Source organism: Martes martes (genome assembly GCF_963455335.1).
Source record: "Martes martes genome assembly, chromosome: 5".
NCBI lineage: Eukaryota > Metazoa > Chordata > Mammalia > Carnivora > Mustelidae > Martes > Martes martes.
The window spans coordinates 135,979,357-135,999,446 of NC_137892.1; the positions used below are offsets into that span (position 1 = coordinate 135,979,357).

The 20,090-nt window shown below is 44.4% G+C and overlaps 1 protein-coding gene across 1 annotated transcript in view; it reads right to left on the minus strand.

The window, feature by feature from the left end:
* EGFLAM (EGF like, fibronectin type III and laminin G domains) overlaps nucleotides 1-20,090 on the minus strand; it is a 373,971-nt gene that overhangs the window by 205,490 nt on the left and 148,391 nt on the right. The gene's annotated exons all lie outside the window — the stretch shown is intronic.

A 20,090-nucleotide genomic window follows, 5' to 3' on the forward strand; every position in this document is an offset into this window, starting at 1 on the left:
GAGTCCTTCTGTCTTGGACCCCACTATCCCCAGGGCAGGGACTCCAATGTTTTTGTGTGATGGAACCCACTGAGCAGTCTGGTGAAGCTTGAGGACCATTCCCACATAACTGCCAGGGAGGCTGCGACAGGCAGCCCCACTGTGGGCCTGAGAGCAAAAGGGCAGGGTTTGGTGAGGGATTACCCAGTCTCTGCCACAGGAGACTTCGTGATTCAAGAGAGTGGAAGAAAGTCCTGAAACAGTGCATACTGTACCTTTCAGAAAGGAAACAGTCCCCTACCAACAACAAGACTCTTCTAGAAACTTCAGTTTTAAGGAAAATGGTTTCATATGAATGAACTTCTTTAACAAAAAGAATTTATCTCAAATTCGGTAACTTGGATACCAAGAAACCTTTTTTAAGAATCTGAGCCCTAGGGCAACAGTTCAGCCCTTAAAGACTGGTTTGGGGTTGTCCAATTTCCCCGCCTTGGGCTGCCAGGTCTCCCTCTGGTCCTTCTGACCTGCCCAGGACTTTGGCCACCACCAATGGTTGGTTGGTTTGTTTTAAATATTTATTTATTTATTTGAGAGCGAGCAGGAGAGCATAAGTGGGAGGAGGGGCAGCGGGAGAGGGAGACAAGCAGACTCCACGCTGAATGGGGAGTCCCACTCGGGCTCTATTCCAAAACCCTGAAATCACCAGGATCTGAACCATAATCAAGAGTCAGAGGCTCAACGCACTGAGCCACCAGGTGCCCCCTAATGGCTTAAAAGGGGAAAAAATACGTGCTTTTGGTCAGACTTTCACATTCGGAATGTTCAGTAATTCCCTGCATCATGGACGGAGCGTGATTCTGACCTCAGGAATATTTGTGCGTAAAGCAGGGCCAAGAGCGAAGAATGGCCGCCTGCTCCAGGCACTAGGATTTCTGTCCCCACTTAGCCTGCATTAAAATGCCCGGGCTTCGTCCTACAGCAAACACACTTGCTCCGTTTCCAGCACGCAGCCCCTGTGTCTTGTCCCTTCTTGGCCCCCAGCGATTGTCCCTGTTCTCCGTGTCAGAAGGCAGATTTTGGCAAATCCATCCACGTGCTTGTTTCCACTATTTCAGAAGGTGGTGCCTCTTCTGTAACCTGACAAATCATACATGAAAAGAATGGACAGGGAAGCTGTGTGATGAAGCCCCCCAAGGGAGGTGGGCCGGCGTCCCCGGGAATCAGCAGCCTTCAGCCTCAGATGGGTACTTGGAGCCATTCCCGTGCCTGTCCCAGGAAGCCAGCTCGCTAGCTGAGGGCTGAGTTCTCACCTCCCGTGTGATGACACGCATGGAAAGTGACAGATGGGCCTCTGGGAAAACCACCTCATTCCATTCTCAGAACAAGGAGATGGGCCAAAGATTTGGTGGTGGCCGCTGACCCTATTTATTCTCAGAAAGCGCTGAATTCTCCAGCCACGCTCTTCTGAAATGATATCGGCATCTCCCCTTACTAATGAGCCCCCTGACATGTGGTTTCTGCCAGAGAGTAAAAGAAATCACAGCCTTCCTAGCACAAGCATTGATTGATAGCATTATTTATTCCATTGCTGTAGTGTCCAGAATAATGCAAAGAATGGGAGAGTTTGATTTCTTAAATCTTCTGAGAATTCAAATACCAACTTATTCAAAATTTAAGATGGCACCAAATAAGCTCCAGGAAAGGCTAAATAGATCTCATGTAATTACAGACATATTTATTTTGTAACTCCATGATACATACAAGATAAATTTCACTTACCAATTATATTATTGGTTATTACTAAGTTCATAGTCTAAAAATCATTCCAATGACACTTTTTCAGAAACCCTAGCGGAAACAGTTTCTTGATTCTGTGTCGAGGAAGTGATGCTTGCAGATAGGGAGCCTCATTTTCCCCACAGTCATTAGAAAGCAGACTTATATTTAAACATGTATGAAGCATACACGATGAGCACACACAGAGTTCACCGCACTGAATGCAACCCAGACTGTCCTGAACTTGGCAGGACTTAGGTCAAGGTCAGACACTGTGCCTTGTGTCTGGGGCGGGGCAAGGGTGTAGGTGTAGGTTGCCTGGCTGTGTGTCACCGGGACTGGCCATCTCGCTTACTAGCATGAAGCATACAGTGGAAACAGCCAATTCTCAGTTACCTGGGGTCTCTTGGTCAGCTACTGAATTATCCAAGACCTCCACATTTTCTTTTTCCCTCATTAGGATTAGCCCTAGAAGGAGATGATGTAATCTGTGATTTTACCTCTTTACAAAAGTTTTGGTGGGGCAGATATGAAAATCTACCGGGGAGAGGGGAGAGTGAGAACTGTTAGCTAGTTAGCTAGTTATTGTGATTATATTCACTGAAATTGATTCGTTGTTATAGCCAGTAATCAAATGTTTCCCATTTGTACGAAACAATTGCCAGTCCTCAAAGTACTTTCTCTCCCACCTCCTTTTCTCCCTCTCTCTTTTTCTTTGTTTGCCCACTTCCTTCCAAAAGAGAGAGGTGCTAAAAATATCAAAGTCAATGTCCCTTTTTCATTTACCCAGTATGTATGCTCATATACACTTTTCCAACTGGATTCTCCCAAGGTCAGTATTTCCTTATTTTTCTAATGAGGATATTGAGGATCAGAGAGGTTAAGGGACTCGTCCAAGGCCACACAGCTACTAAAACAGTGGAGATGAGATTCAAATGCAGGTTTTGTCATTCAGATACTGTCAACTTCTGTCCACCAGAGCCACCCCACCTAAAATAGCATGTTCTTCAATGTGAGCTGGTGGCTAATGCTAATGGGCCAGGCATAGGTTAAAGCTGAGGGAGAACTCTCTGCAGCAGGGTAGGTTGACTTATAAACTATTTTCATTACACAGCATTCACCATCTATGGAGAGTCAGGAAATAATTCAGAGATGCAGAACTGAGACAAAAAAGCAAATGCAGAGGGCAGAGTATGTTGTTCTCTTTGGCTTGGGTAGAGAGGGGGGAGTTGGGCAGAAATCTACACAGCAACCACATATTCTTTAGACTTGAAAAAATTCTACTGCTAAAGATCACTGTCCCTTGACCTTTGCAAGTTTTGAGGGCCTCCTTATTCCTGACCTCCCCAAATCTGCAGACTTACAGTTTCTTTTCATGAAATCATGGGCTTTTTAAAAAATATGAAATGAAAATAATTAGATGAGCAAAATTAGATTCTGTTGGGCACATAGTAAGTGTTCAACTGCACTATGATAGCTACTACTGCCTGCCATTGACCTTAACGTTGTTGTGGGTGTTGTATGAGTCTGCTTTTCTCCTTATTAGGAAAGAGCCATGCTATATTTCTTTACTTTGCCTCTGATACAACACATATAAACACTTTGTCTGAAACTGTATCTCTTATTATTAAAGATAAGTGCAGTGACTGATGGTAATAACCAAGCCAGCTTTCATACCAAGTCCACTTTGATCTAGAATATGTTATAATCCCAATGCTTGGACTCTCCCACCGGGGTTGCTACTAAATATATAACTGGATTATTAGGGGAGTATTACTACATAGCCAGAGAGAGTCAATAAACTATGATAAACTGTGCCAAAGAATATATTTTCTTTCTTCCCTCCTTCCCCTTCTTGTCTTCCCCCACCCAGGATGGTTCACGTATGTCATAGTTAAATACTTTGAAAGATAAAACAGAAAGCGTCTGTGAATAGTAATCCGATTTATATATGGTGGTTTGGTTGATGTTTTGTTTCTCAGTCCTGTCTCTGTTTGATGATTGTTGTCTCCACTGGGATTTAAGAGTGGAAAGCCACTCCCTGCAAATCCTCTCCCTGCCTGAATTTCCTCACTGGGGATTTGTTTTGGGAACTGCCTTCTCCTCTCCCAGAAGTCTCTTGAAAAAGGCAAACAGTCCTGGGAAGTGCGACACTCAAGCCCTTATAGCTTGGGATCGAAAAGTTTATGGGATGCTTTCTTTTTTGACCTGCGCTGTCCAAGGACTATAAGAATGTTGAGCAAAGGGATGAGGAGGTGGGAGAAACAGCAAAGAACGATGGGGAGGGAGAATTTCCGAAGATAATCATTATTTACCTCCTTATTTGCTCAGGACAGTCTTAGCTCTGAGTTCATTAACTCTGCAATGCAAACACCTTCCAATAAAGCCAGCCTAAACCTCTCTGATCCTCCTGGAGACCAACTGACCTCTACAAACAGGCTTTCCATAAGGGTTATCAAGTAAACAAATGAGTGGGTTCATAGCCAGTGACTCAAGCCAAACTCTTCCATCTTCCCCCGCTAAATCTACCAGCCCACGGCCTCTGTGCCTGCACGGTGTGTGCCCATGCCTGTCCGTCCCAGCTCCGTCCCCGTTCCTGTGAAAGATCGGTCCTCCATTTGTGCTCTGGCTCTGGCCTCCTTTGCTGTCTCAAGGACTCTGTTTCTGTGGTTTTCTTCCCTCCTCTACCTTCTTTTTCATCTATTCGTTTACTCCTCATTTACATAAACATGCTGACCCCTCCCAGCTCTCCTTCTTAGCCCCCTGGGCCCCCCCATCTTCCCCACCAGTTCTCCAGACAGAGACCGTCCATGGCTTTTCCCCTGCTCACCTCACTTTCCGAACTGCCCCTTTCCCTGACCTCAGCCAGTCCCAAGACTTGAAGCAGCATCAGTATGCCGACGATGCTCGGATTTACATTTCCAGCCCAGACCTGTCTCCTCTACCCCATACTTACCCCTCTTTGGACTTACTATATCAATGAGGATGAATAATGGGTTCCAAAAAGACAACTATTGATTTCTGCATCTCCCCAGCCCAAAGTGACTCCTTCCTCCATCTTAACCATCTCAGTGAAACACTCTATTTTCCAACCAGGAAATCAAGGGGAAAAGCTAAGAGAACACTTTTTGTCTCCCCATGACAAATCCAATGGGAGATCTTATCACCTCTTCCTCCAAAGCACATCCCAAATCTGTCCAGTAATCTTTATCTCCACTGGTACCACCTTTGCCCACACCATTACCATGTTTTTCCTAAAATAACCTTCTACAGGCTCCCGGATTCCTTATTTGTCTACACAACCCATGCTTCATAATGTCAGGATTACCTTTATAAAGATATAAATAGCACCATGTCTTGTCTTATCTTAAAACACCCAAAGTGTTTTTCCATTGTATTTAGAATAAAATCAAAACTCTGTATTATAATAACCAGGGCTGCCATTAAACAAAAACAAAAACAAAAACAAAACAAAAGAAACCTAAATGGACATAAATGAAAAATATTTAAGCTCAGCAATGCAAGTGTAGATAATAAGAGATTGTCCCAATGCTGACAGAGCAAAAATTCCCTGTCCCTCAACCCAACCATTATACCTGGGGGACACGGCTTCCTTCATCACAGAGTGATTGCCTCGGGTTAGAGTTGGGCTTCCTCACAATGTGGAGGCTGGGTTCCTTGTGTGAGCATACTGGGAGTTGGGAGCCCCGGGTAGAAGTGCTTCCTTTTTATGACCTAGCCATTGTCCTATCCTAGCCTAGTTCATATCCTGGGAGTAAGTAAATGGTAAATTCTACAGCATTACATAAAGCCTTGTAGGTACTCTGCTTCAGAAACAAGTGGGAGAACTATTGGCATTGCCCAGCTGTTTCATTTTGTAACTGAAGGACTCAAGGACTGAAGAGATGGTTGCAATCACCTCTTGGGAGACAGCCTAAAGCACAGCTATTGCCAATCTCCTTTCTCCCTCTGCCTGCCTTCAGAGGCCATTCTAGAGCAGGTGGAATTAGAGACTGATGCTAAAGGGTGGGAGAGGTTGGGCAAGCACTCGGGTGGTGCCGTTGACATGTAGAATGGACTTGGAGAAAGTCTGGGGTCACATGGGTTTCCCCTTGACATGAATCCAGAAGAGATTTGTGTGGCCGCGGGAGATGGAGGGAGTGCAGGATGAGCACAAGGGGACAGAGACAGGAAGGGCATAAAGCGAAGCAGTGTTTCTCAAAGTGAGGTTGGTAGACCAGCTGCACGAGAATCAGGATCACCCAGAGTGTCTGTCACAGTGCAGGTTCCTGGGCCCCTCACCTTCTGATTCCCAATCTCTGGAGTGGGGCCTAAGAAGCCATATTAATGGGCTTTCAGTGGGCATTTATGTACCCCAATATTTGAGAATTCCTGAGACAGATGATGAAACTAGCTCTGGTTTATAAAATTGAGCCTGGCTCAGAAGTAGGTCCCAGCAAAAGGGACATGAATATTTCTGTGTCACCAGGACAAAGCTCATCGAATATAGTGGAAAGAAAGACACTGTAGCAATGAAAGAGAAATGAAGATTTAAGTTTTCCTCAAAATAAAAACATAATTTAAGGGAAATGACTAATTAACTCTCAAAGTTTTCGGTTAGTACCCATGATTTGGCAATATTTGACAGCCTACTATCATTGCCATTTTTTTTTGTTGTTATTGCCATTTTTAATAAATGAATCTCACCAAAAGAAAGTTTACAGTTTGACTTCAAAAACTCCCTCCATCTAGGGCTTCACAGAGCTCAAGAGGAGAAGGAACACATCTCTTTCTGTGACATTCAGCTGATTTGCACATGCAAGAGTCAGGAAGCATACATTTCCATAGAAGCCTAAAGATGAAAAGCCAGAACACTATTTGTATTGGGGGCACTTATGATGTGATCCCATTCTGCTTTGCCCCACCACCCCTCCGCGGTTTCCATTAATATCTTCTCTGCCTTGTCTCTGAAATCCTTCATCATCAATGGCTCATTGTTAAAAACTCCCTTCCTTAGCTTCAGGCCACTTTTCCCAGACGGCTCCATGTTCCCCTGCCCCCAACCAAGAATTCCTTTTTCCCTGACCAGGAAAGAATCAACTTCCTCATGACATGCAACCATTTCAAGGATATGAAGACTCTCTCTAGGATTTACACCTCAGGTCTCACTGGGCTGGTAAGACACCCTGACCCATCTAATGAGCACCCCCAAATGTCACAGAGACTCCCAGAGAGCTTCACCCTAGGCAGCTAACAATCTCCATGGCAATAGCCATCCATCTGCTTAACTTCTCCAGATACGTTTTCTCTCCCTAGGGAGCGCTGATGCTGGAGCCAGTATTATCCCACCTATCATTTTAAAAAAGATGTTCTTTAACTTTGTTTCTGAAACAAAATCCTAGCTCTTAACTGTGGATGTCTCTGCCTCCCCTCCACCCTGCCCCCTCTTCTCTGCAACCCATCCCCCTCCCCAATGGTGAGCTGCACATTGGCGGGCTATTAAACAACTTTAACACAGTTGTACTTTGTTTGCTCCATATCTATGTTTTTGGCTTTCTGAGAGGAGGTATTGTGCTAGGCGGGACTATTTGATTGGAGAATTGTTTAGACTGTGGCAAGTAGAATAGCTAAACAGGATTTTTTATGGAGTTAAATTTCAAGGCAAAAAGAAGGCATCATTAATGCACAGAAAAGAAAAAAATGAACAAGTTGGCATAGATAGGACACTTAGGTCATACTAAAACAAGAGTCAACACAGAGCTTCATCTCAGCTTCGCTGAATTGGAATTTCAACTGGGAAATGGAATCCAACCGCTGAACATTTCAGTCTGCAAAGAGGTAGAATCATAAAAATTTTAAAAAAATATGCACGTGAGCATAAACTGAAACTTTCATATCAGTACTTCCTAAAATCCAATGTCTTCATTTCTTTGTAATTCTTCCTTATGTTTCCCATCGTTCAGCCAGTGGGATGGCCTTTCTTTCTCCATGGCTCTTTATACAACTTGCAGAGATTAGAAGACATTGGCTTTATGTCAAAATGGCACCCAAATTCTGATGCTACTGTGAAGCACATCTTAGTGGAAGAGAGAGGTTGGATGAACTCAAACCCTCACTGGAGACAGAACAAGGCAATAAAATCTAATGACACACGGTCCTGGCTGGGAGCTGGAGACCAGGTTCTGAGCTTGACTTTTCCACTTTCTGGATGGTCTTCGGCGAACCTTTTTACTTACCTAGGTATCACTTTACTAGGTATCACTAGGTATTCTCATCTCTGAATAAGTTGAATAATTTCAAAATCTTTAGAGCTCCAAATTCGGAAGTCACTACCACTCCAGAACTAATATTTCTTTTAACATTTCTGGTTCATCTTGCAGAGGAAACTAAGCATGGTTTTCTTAACTGCAGGCGTGCCACAGGAAATCGCTTGCCAGTGTTATTCGAATGAGTCAAAAACTATTTTGTTCATCTCATTTTCATTTTGCTGCCGAAAAAGTCTGTGCTCCTCATGCTCAAAAAGTTTCACATTGAAAGAGTAGGGCTGCCACCATTGCAACTTCATTTTCTGTTACATCTTTCCTCCACACCGAATCTCTAAGCACTTGACAGAACTTCTCTAAGTCACACAATTATGGAATTACAGAGACAGGGGAGAAAGGAGGTTGAGGAACACGCAAGGAAGAAAAGACATGAAATGTGGACTTTTTCTCCCACATTTTTCATGTGTATACTGATATGAAGAAATTCTGTCCCCAGGAGAGAATAATGTGGGCTAAAAATGCCAACTGCCCAGGGCTTTTCAGATGTGATGGGACCTGTTCTCTTTGCTATTGCTGTATTATGAGTTCAAACAGCTCAGACAAAATCTTATTAATTTGAAAGGCCACATTTTCAAGTGGATATGCTGGAGGTTCCAAAGTTTGTAAGCTTAGAAACCTGGGTAGCATTTGGGTCTCTGAATCTCAAACCAGAACACATCAAAGTAACACTGGTGCGTCAGGAAAAGAAAATTTCCATAATAAAAACCTTGCCTCAAACCAGAGGTTTATTGAATATCAAAACGGTGCTTTTCAGTTCAGTTAATAATTACTAACGGGTTGGATATACCAAGCACAGATGTTAACATGACATGACAAACTTTTGAAAATAAGAAGCTCCCATGTCCTGATGGTCCAGATGCCAGAACTCCTTCCCTTGGACACACATCTGGAAAGAGGTGAATACATCCCATGCCATGGCTGATGCTCATTCATTCTCCGCATCAACAATAATTAGTGTAAATTAATTATTTTAAATTATAATTACTATATAATTAGATGTATGTAAATTATTGTCATTATTATCAATCAATGTAAATAATTATTAATAAACTAATGGTGTGTATTGATGTTGCCACCTCTTTTTGTCCACACACTTGAGTTAATTTTGTCGAAAAGAAACAGCTATTGCCTTCTTTGATTATAAAAGCAATATAGACTCAAAGTAAAAAAAAAAAAAAAAGAAAGAAAGAAAGAAAAGGCAAGCAAAAAGCAAAGCACATTGGAAGAAATAATATTACTTACTCCACAAAACCTTCTCATCCCTCTAAATTCCTGAAATGTGTTAACCATATGTACTACTCATATGTACTACTCATTTGGGTTTCCTGAAACTATCCTGAATTAAGACATTTTTGTGGGGTGAGGGGGGACGGTTCCCCTCCTCTCTGGCTCTGGCCAGTAGGGGAGAGAGTTCCTGTATTTCCCAAAGCCCCTTATCCCATTCTGGCCCTAGAGCCTCTTTTGTCTCCTTTAAACAACAGGAGTTCAAGGTTGCACTCCATCGCTTCCCACCTACTCAGCTTCTTGCGAGACCGCACTCCCTCCTTCCTTGACCCCAGAAGAGTGAGCCTTGAAAAGTTGACCTATGCCTTGGAAAAGTTGGCCAACCTCCATGGAATCTGGCAGGTGTGAGGTCAATACGAGGCAAGAGAGGGAGAAGGTCACCACTTTGTACAACGCCGGGGAGTGCACTCGTGCTGCATTCTGTGTGAAGAGTGCCCACGAAGACCCTGACGGAAGTGGATGGTACCTCGGTACCTTGCCATGTGACAAGCTGGCTTGGTGGCCAGCATGCTTGGAGGAGGACCCTAAGTCAGCACAGAGTAGGTACTCAGCGCATGATCTCCATTACTGGGGGAGGAGGGGTAAGGGTGATGGCTCACCGCGTGCAGACTCATCCGCTGCTCAGATGCCGCCAGCCCTCCTAACATGGCTGCCACTTGGCTTCATCTATGCTGACACCAGTTGTCCATTCTAGGACAATGCAAAAATCTTACACCTTGTAAAATAATTCCACCCAATGCCCAAATGTGGTGAAATTCTGTCAGTCTGAGCCAGCAGACTCTTCCATACCTCAGATATCCTACACCATCAATGGACCAGGCAATCGGAAAGTATTCGAACAATGGGAAGGGAAAAAAGTAAAAGGCTTATGGAGACCACACATGATGCTTTACAATTCACATAATTTCTGTCACCTTTCCCATATCTTTTTTGGTAACAATGTGAATCTTTCTGAAATTGAATTGATAAAACTAATGAAATAGCCAACCTCTTTTACTTTCTCACATTTAAAACTCATCCCACTTCTAGGTCTGAGATTCAGAATAGTGTCAGAGTGATCAACATTTGTACTGCTCCCTCCTCCTCCATTCCCATTCAGTCCTCCCTCAAGCCCAGGAACCTTGACCCCTGGCTGCTATGGCTTCTCCATTTCCAAGAAAAGTTCATGTATGAGCCTTTCCTTATACCCGTTTTCAAAATGTATCTCTCTTAGGTCTCATTCATTTACCTTCTAGGTAATAAAATTTGATGCATTGGTCTTTATTTATGACTGCTAATAACTTAATGTATTACCCTTCCTATGACCACGCACCTGCATGCATTTGCACATACACACATTTTAATAAAAGCCTTTAGTACTTTATCCACAGGAATGAGCAGTGATGAAATCTTAAAGTGGCCACCAATGCCAGATATGTGGGATTAAGATCACCTAAAACTAGAACTATAGTGACAACAGAGCAAACTGGATTGTTGCCATCTTCACTCAGAAAGAACCCTCTCCCATTCCCTGACAAAATATCCTAGGTACAGTTAGTGGTCACCTGTCACTTCTCCCCATCACAGGGGACTAACTTCCTGTGCCCCAAACAGTGAAGGTCTTACCCCTGAAGAGGAAGAGGTCCTTATAGTCTTATAACTCCAGAATCTGACCTGGAGAGAACCTTAGTGGCTGTCTTACTGGTCAGCAGGTTAGCTGCTGCTTCAAAAACAAACAGCCCTGAATCCCTGTGGCTTGAAAAACAGAATTCAATGCTTACACTCCATGAGGATCAACCAGGGGGTCTGCTCTGCATTGTCCACACTCTGAGACCCAGCTGACAGAGCATCCACTTTCTGGAATGTGTCTGGTTGCCATGGGAGAAGGAAAGATAGGGGTGAGGGGAAAGAATGAGAGCATGTGCACAAGCTACTAACATATGGTTGGAAGTTCCCCTAACAGCTCCGCCAACACTCCATTCACCAACCCAAGTCCATGGCCACACTTACTTCACGGGGGTGTGGAAGCACCATTCTACTGTCTGCCTGGAAGGGCAGTCTGAATATTGATGGAAATCCCAGTGGATTAACCTGGAGTATCAAACACTATCATTTTACAGTAAAATGCCAAGAACAGAGCCTGACATTTAACAAGAGCTGTCGTGACTCCTCTGCTACTTACAGGAAATCCGATCCGGTGACGACATGAAATGATGACTTGAGATCACACAGCTAACTGAGAACAGAACAGAGATGAGAACACATATTTCTTGAATTCAAATTGGAGGTTTTTTCCTCCTTGTTCATCTGAATACCTAGAAAAGTCATGCTCAAACACAACGATTGGACCAACACATTCAACTAGATGACTACGATGGGTTTTGCTTTGTTTTCAAAAAGTGTTACTTTTCTAGAATGGGGGTCAGCAAACTTTTTCGATAAAGGGCCAGTTAGTAAATGTAGTAGGCTTTGCAGGCCATAGGGTCCCTGTCATGCTACTCAACACTGCCACCGTAGCACAAAGCAGGCACAGACCATAGGTAAACCAGCGGGCACGACTGTGTTCCACTGGAGCTGGATAAAAACAGACAGCGGGCTGGACTTGACCAGCAAGCTGTACGGGGCCCGACCCTCCTCTGGACTCTCCTCTGGAGCATCCTCCACTACAGAAAGACCAGTCAATGGAAAGTCGGAACAAACCCAAAGAAACTTTACACAGGTTACCTACGTTATAGGGCTGTTGTGGGCCTACAGGTCATTATGTGTGAGCACTTAGGAGAGCCCCGCCCCCCCACATCCCTCAGCCCTCAGCAAGTCAAATCTCCTCCACGGACGTCACTGCCCCTTACTCTGGGCTGGCCACCGTCCCCGGTGCTGCTGGAGGTTGGGCAGCAGACAAAACGAAGTCCCCACTCTCCTGAAACTGGTACTTTGGTCCAGCAAGTCAGACAAAGAAGCAAGCAGATATATAAGATGTCCAGAGGTGATAAAGGCTAGAAAGAAAATAAAACAGGTCATAGGGGGCAGCGGGGGCAGGAACACGATTCCCAGCAGAGAACTCCACACATAGGGAGGAAGCAAGCCATGTGGATGGAGATATGTGGGGCAAGATTGCAGTCAACACAGGTGAGAGCAAGGGCAAAATCCCTGGGGCAGGAGCCTGTGTGCACATCCCTGGAGGGGAGAGGGTGCCTGCAGGTAGTGGGAATCTGCGGGGGTGTGGGGGGCACCGGTCAAGCTGAGCCCAGGGCAATGTGAAGAGGAGAGTTCACAGACCCAGGTGAGGATTTCGGGTGTCTTTCTGCACAAGATGGGGAGTATTATCATCATTTATTGAGCCCATTTTCATCACTCTGCCCTCTTCCCCCCTCCCTTCTTCCTCCTTGTCCTCCCGCCCGCCCTCTCCACATCTACCTCTGCTGCTTTGTCTGTGCTCCTCTAAGGGCATTTTTGCCCTTTTGTTATCTTCTTTTGGGTAATACTCAGCTAGGTTGGCAGCATGTGAAACCAAGGAGCTCACCGTCCCTGGCAATAATTCAAAGGGAAAGTCGGCCCAGGTCAGGGCCTTCCAGGAGGATTTAACCTAATTCCTCAGATACTGGGCATCAGACAGAAAAGGCTTAGGAAGAACAAGATGAGAATGAAAGCAAAGACTATCAAGAATATTCTGTTATTTTTCAAACAAGATCCCAAAGCATTTGAAGAAATATGCAAGTTGTACTGGGCTGATGGGAATGTGGTGGGGACAGGATGGATGCCTAACCAATCCTCTCCAACCTCTTTGCCACGTGAGTTTGTGAGTAGGTGTGTGTTTCTCCCAGGATTCAGGATATAACCAACTCTTGATTACCAGGGCTAATGGATGTGACATAAATATTCCAAGTAGATAAGTTGTTAAGATACATTTGTAAGGGGTGCTTGGGTGGCTCAGTGGGTTAAGCCTCTGCCTTCGGCTCAGGTCATGATCTCAGGGTCCTGGGATCGAGCCCCGAATCTGGCTCTCTGCTCAGCAGGGAGCCTGCTTCCCCTCTCTCTCTGCCTGCCTCTGCCTACTTGTGATCTCTCTCTCTGTCAAATAAATACACGTCTTCAAAAAAAAAAAAAAGAAAAGATACATTTGTAAGATAAACTGTTGTGTTCTGGTTAAAAAGATATATTATCCTATAAGACATATCACATATAATATATATACATATTATATATGATGATATATTATATATACACACATTATCTATGTATATATAATGATATATGTACATATAATACAATGATATGCAAATATGTCATTACATATCTATGAAGGTGGATCTCTGGGTACATATTCTACATAGAGGGGAATGGGAGATGGCAAGGAGAGAGGGAAAGAGGGGAAAAAGGAGAGAGTGGGAGGGAGAGAGAAAGAGAGGGAGAGACAACACAATATGACCATCAATAAACCAACAGTCAGGGTTGCTGTGTAAGGTGCAGATTAAATCCAAGCACGAGAGCTCCTGGCGAAAAGTGCTGTGGTTACTGACATCCTGCTGGGCCCAGGCATTTGTGGCCACATCTGCCTGCAGGGAGGCACTTTTTTAAAAATGAATTTACAGGAAGATCACATGTGGGCTCGTGGCTCTTGTGTGATTCTCACACTCAAATGTGATATGAATCACCTGGGAAATCTGATTCAAACATAGATTCTGACCCTGTGGGTCAGAAGCAGAGCCTGACACTCTGCATTTCTGAGAAGCTCCCACACTCTACCCATAGTGCTCTCCCCGGGCCATGCTTGAGTCCTATTGTGTTTTTTAACATAACAATAAACTCAAAAGTTTAAGTTACATTCAGTATCTACCTTATTGCATTAAATGGTAACATTTGTAATAAAATATCTTGGTCAGAAGTGGACAGGTGTGTCATTTCTGGGTTGAGGAACTCTTAAAGTTCCTAAAACGAAGTTTCCAAGGTAAATCGACTTGGAAAATGTTAACAAATCTGGGGAAAAATTCTAAATGCAGTCCGAGAGTTGCCCTAAGGTGTGCAGATGTCTGCAGCCCAATGGACGCTGACCAGTTGTCCAGCTTGGACCCTCTGGTATGAGCCCGGTGTGAGGTCTATTGTGAAAGGGCCAGAATATTTGGCCGCGCTGCACCTGGAAGTGACAGGACCAAACACGGTGGGCTTGTTAGCGCTTGTTGGCCTTGGGCGCCATCTCGTGGTGAAGGCAAGAAAAAAATGTTTTTAATCCAGACACAACCAAATACAGTGTAATTCTCACCTAGGTACAATGCTGTTGTGTAGGTATTCTAATTAAGAACGGTGAATCTTAAAACAACAAAAAAAAAGTTTTCTAAAATGTATGAGTTGGAGTTTATAAATTCCTTTTTTATATTTCTTTTCTAATTGTAAAGTTGAAATTCTTGCTACATTCAATACATTGAGCTTCTACAGATGTCCTGGTGTCTACTCTTATTTGCGTGTGGCCATGGCCAGACTCCTTAATATTGCAAGATCCTGAGTTCTAAGTCTGTAAATGGGAATAATAAATCTATTTCATGACATTATGGTGATGATTAAACCTATGGAAGGTGCTGGGCCCCAGTGCCTGGTATGTGCTCAACAGCGAGAACAAAAAGTGGAAGTAAGTATGAGTATTGGATCTAGTCGAAAAAATAACAACAGTGATCCAAAAAAAAAAAAAAAAAAACCCAAAACCCACAACATTTTATTATTTCCAATTTACAAACCAGGAAAATGAGGTTTAGAGGTCAAATGATTTATCCAAGATAACAAACCCAATGTCAAGATCTAGATTTCAAATGTGGGTCTTCTAACTCTAGATCACAGACTCTTTCAGTGACAAAGCTGTTTCACCATATGTATTAATTTGATAAAGGGCAAAAAATAAAAATAAATATTAGCTTTCACTAATTATGAATGAATTCACTAATGCTGAATTAACAAATAACCCCAAAGTCTCAGGAGTATACCAAATACAAAGGCCCCCCCCCTTTTTTTTAAAGATTTTAAAAAATTTATCTACCTGAGGAAGGGAGCATGAGTGGTGGAGAGGGGTAGAAGGAGACTCCCCACTGAGCAGGAGCCTGATTTGGCTCCATCCCAGGACCCCGACCATGACCTGAGCTGAAGGCAGATGCCTCGCCGACTGAGCCACCCAGGCGCCCCGACAAAGGCCTGTTTCTTGCTCATGGCCTTCATGGTTGCCTGAGCTGTGGCTGCTCCTATCAGCTGCGGGCACAGGAAGTGAGCAGAGTTGAAGGTCCGCTGGTGAGATGGGAGGGAAAGTGAGGTGTTTTAATTTTGATCACTTCTGTGTTTTCTACAAAGTGATGGGGTGAGGTTGCCTAATGACCATGAGGCAAGGAAAAAATACTGGCAATGTGAGGAGGGATAAGCTTGGCCTGTGTATTTATCAGGAAAATGCAGGATGTTGTTCAGTGGTGAGAGTCCATTTGAGCTACTGGCCGTAAGTTTGAAGCGGGCTTGCCCAACGCTGTTGTGTGATTCCCTTCAGGAACACTGAGCCTGCTTGGGTTCTGGTAAGCAGAGAGCTGGGCTGAGCTCTTGCTGGGTGAGCACAATGCTGGTGGGGGAGGGGCAAGGGAGCTAAGAATTTTTAACGTTTTTTTTTAAACACAAACAAAATCTGGAAGGATCTCAGATTCCATGTACTTCCTTCTGTCCCTTCTCTCCCTTATACCCATTCTACAGGTGAAAAATGGAGGCTGTCAGTAGACAGCTGACAGCCTGAAGGTCATGGAACGAAGCAGCTAGTATCCCGGCCGCCCCTGTGCCTGATTTCTTTCCTACCCCACTGCCTCTGCCTCTGCCTCAAGAGGGCCCCTTATGCCACCAGCACGTAACAAAATGAAGGTTTTGTCTAAATCTTGGCTATTCCTGGCTTTAGTGTGGCAGCTCCTGTCCCAGGAGATGGGAATGGGGTGGACCGAGTTCAGTGACCCCAGTTTTTCATCCCTGTCCATAGCCATACTGTTTATCACGTGACTTCGCAGGTCTTCCTACTAGAAGCAAAGTGTACTCCCCCATCCTCTGACTTGGGTTGTGGCCATGTGACATGCTTTGCCCAGTGGGATATTAGAACATATGGTGCAAACAGAGGTTTGAACTGTGTTTGGCCAGTCGGATTTCTGTCCTCTCTACCAGAAGAGCACGCTCGAGAATCCCACTGGTCCAAGGGTGAGAAGAGACTCAGAACAGAACTGCAACCAACCTACAGCCTCGAGCCCGGCCCAGCCCAGCCTGGATCAGCTGCCTCCAGCTGACCTACAGCTGTGTGAGCAGGAATAAATAATCCCACTGAGTTCTGGGGTTATTTGTTATGCGGGATTTTTGCAGCAACAGGTTACTATATAGAAGTATCCTTTTGAAAATTGATGAACCCCTCAATCTCAGCTCCGAAACTAATTTTTTAAAAAGGAAATTCATTATGCTTGCTTTCTTGTCATTCATGTTTCTCCTAAACATAGGGCACCCTAGAACTCAGAGATAAGAGAAGAACTCCGTTAACAGCCCTGCTCTGAAAGGTTTGCCATGGCATGGCATCATTTCCAACTCAACATGTACAAACCCTGTGGGAGGGGAAGAATGTTGGTGCGCATATTCCAACCTCCTGGAAAACATTAGGAGAAGGGGGGAGCCTGGGTGGCTCAGTTGAAGCATCTGCCTTTGGCTCAGGTCACAATCCCAGGGTCCTGGGATCGAGCCCCACATCTGGCTGCTTTGTGGGAAGCCTACTTCTCCCTCTCCCACTCCCCCTGCTTGTGTTCCCTCACTCAGTCTCCCTCTGTCAAATAAATAAATAAAATCTTAAAAAAAAAAAGTTAGGAGAAGGGAGGAAGTCACTTTTACACTTTTTTTTTTTTTACACTTTTTGTTTTCATTGACCGTCACATAACAGCTGTAAGAGAGATGACAAAGAGGAGTGGCCGAGCGAGAGTGTGAAGAGAGGGAAGGGACCTGGGGAAGGAGATGGGTGGGTAAAAGCAGGAGGGGAGATGGGAAGACTGGGAAGAAAGCCCAGGCAGGAAGGGAAAGGGGCAGATTTCCCACTGGCAAATCCAAGGGGTTGGGGATGAGAGGAATAACTGGGAAGGCAGCTTTCGCCACGGCTGAGTGCTAACAGATATGTTTTGTTTTAATAAACAAAAGGTGCGATGTAGCTTAACAAGTCAATTTCTGAGCTGAGTTTCACAATGTAAGTAGCTGACTTCATGTTCTTCTGTATTTCGTGCTGTAGCACCTTTCAGACCCTTCACAGCGCACCCGCCCCACCCGCGGGACATTATGTTGGAATTAGGCAGGTGACAACATAGGCAAAGTGGGCCCCCAGCTCTCTGCTTCCCCACTGCCTACACTGTTGATGCTGGAAAGTGACGACAGAGCTGTAAGGTAGTAAGAAGACAATAGAGAATGAAGAGCCAGCCAGATTGGTCACTGGGGGATGGTCACACCTTCGGCTCCGGCAGCCATGCTGCACTCCTGGCTGTCAGCCCAGCCCCGCTCCCACTCAGAACCCACAGCTGGCTGGACCCCCTGTGGCAGCCTGACAGTGGGAGTGGAGCATGGGTTTGCCGGGCTGGAAAGTGGTTACATGACATGACCACCATTTTCTCTATCACGTCTGAACTGTGTTCATGGGATCTGGTTTTGCCCAATCATGCCTCTGCTCTTTTCCTCATTCACATATTTCTGTTCAGAAGTCTTCCAACTCTCAAGGTCACTGCACCCACAGATACCTTTCAGGAAGCATGGAAGTTCAGGTTCCCCTCGGAGATAACCCATTGGAGTCACCAGAACAGTGTTCTTGAAAATTATTTGGTCCAAAGACATCACTTTCATTCACTTAATTTCCAGTTGTGCTCTCCTGAGTGGAGAAGTAAAGGGGAGATACGTAGATCAAGGAGTGGTGCACAGACCCAAGCACACCCCTGGGGAGTCATCAAGCAAGGAAATCCCAGGCGAGAAAAGAAAGGCTGAGAATGCATCTTCTGTCTTAAGGCATATGATGTCCAAGATTTCCCACACAGTATTACGTACCCCACTCTGGAGGTCTGGGGGAGAACAAGGGTCCTTACTACTCCTTAATGGCATAAGACTTTGAGTCCTTCCCTTTGTCTAGAAAAATTCCCTCATTCCCTCAAACATTTTTTCAGCTAGGCTCTACCTCCGAGCCCTCAAAGAAGTAGTTGTCTTGTTAGAATATTCCTGCTGCCCTCTGCCTTCAGTTCCTGCACTATGACAGTGTGGGCTATTAAATTTTGGTATCGCCACTTTCTAGAATTTTTACCTCTGGGAAAGATGCTTTGCCTCTCTTCCATTTCCTCACCTATAGCATGTGGCAAATAATAAGACGTCAGCCGTGGGGTGGCTGCAATGATCAAAGAGTAAATTAAGTACCTAGAACAATACCTAAAATAGTATGTGTTCAATAAACATTAGCCATGAGTAGCTGATTTTGCAGTAGTAACAGTAACGATAATGATAGTAATAATGACCACTGTTTGAGGCCTTACTATCTATTCTGTGTATATTGGCCTACATGAGGTTGGTAGTTAAGGTTCTGGAACCAAAACTGCACGATCAGGTAAGGAGATCGGATAAGATCCAATAAGCAGAATCAATATATTAAATTCCTCAGGAAAATCAATTTAAAAAACCAGCTGGAAAGGAAAAAATGACCTATCATTGGTGGAATTTAGGCGTCAACTGCACTATAAGACAAGGGGTGTGGTGCCGACAATGACATTCATGCCTGGACATTTCCAATACCCTTCAAATAACACCTCATCGAGCTGGCCATGGAAGAAATCTTCCTCGGCCAAGTACAAGATGAGCTTCCTGGGGCTGTGTTTTCAGGTGTTTGGGGGCCAATACAGAGCTCATGATGGAATGAGCCTCCCCACTGTACCAGGGCCCATATGTTGCTCTTAGTCTCCTGGCCTCGAAAGGATATCTTCCCCTATAACATCAGCCCCGGAGACGAGAAGTGGCACCAATGAAAAACCAAATAATAAACAGGTAGAGAAAAGTAATCACTTGAGCTTTGCCTGGATTGGATTCAATTTCTGCCTGCAGCATTTCATTTTTAACTCACTAAACCTCGGTCGGAGTCTTGGGAGAACAAGACAGTACAATTCTGAAAAGCAATCAAAAAGCAACTGCCAAGTTATCGGGAGGTTCTACGGTGCGTTTCTAAACCAGTGCTAATCTAATAAATGCACGCGTGATGAGCTGTGAAATTGAGAACATGATTGTCCACATTCTCTAAGCCAAAGGAATAAAACGGTCATTTTCCCCGTTATTTCACATGAAAAAGGAATCACAAATAATCGGTTACTTTGTACCTTTCTCTAAAACATAGAAGTCTGTATATCTAATGGCATTTGTGAGCCGCGAGGAAGCACTTAGAGAATTATGATCCTCGGCTTGCCAAACCACAGCTTCAAACGAAAGGCAAGGAGGAGTTCCGGACTTTTCAGTCAAAAGACCTGGATCCAGGAGTCCAAACTCTGCCATTCAGCGCTTTGGGAAGTAGGGGTATTCATCTTCTGAGGTTTAAGTGAGATAATGTTTGTGGAAAGCACTGTGTTAAGCATATGCATGAATGAGTATAAGGCAGGAAATAAGGAGAGCAAATATTTTTACTTCAGTTTGGGGAATCACTGGACAGAATTTTTTTTCTTACAACTTAAGTGCAGTGAAAAACAAAACAAAACAAAACAAAAACAA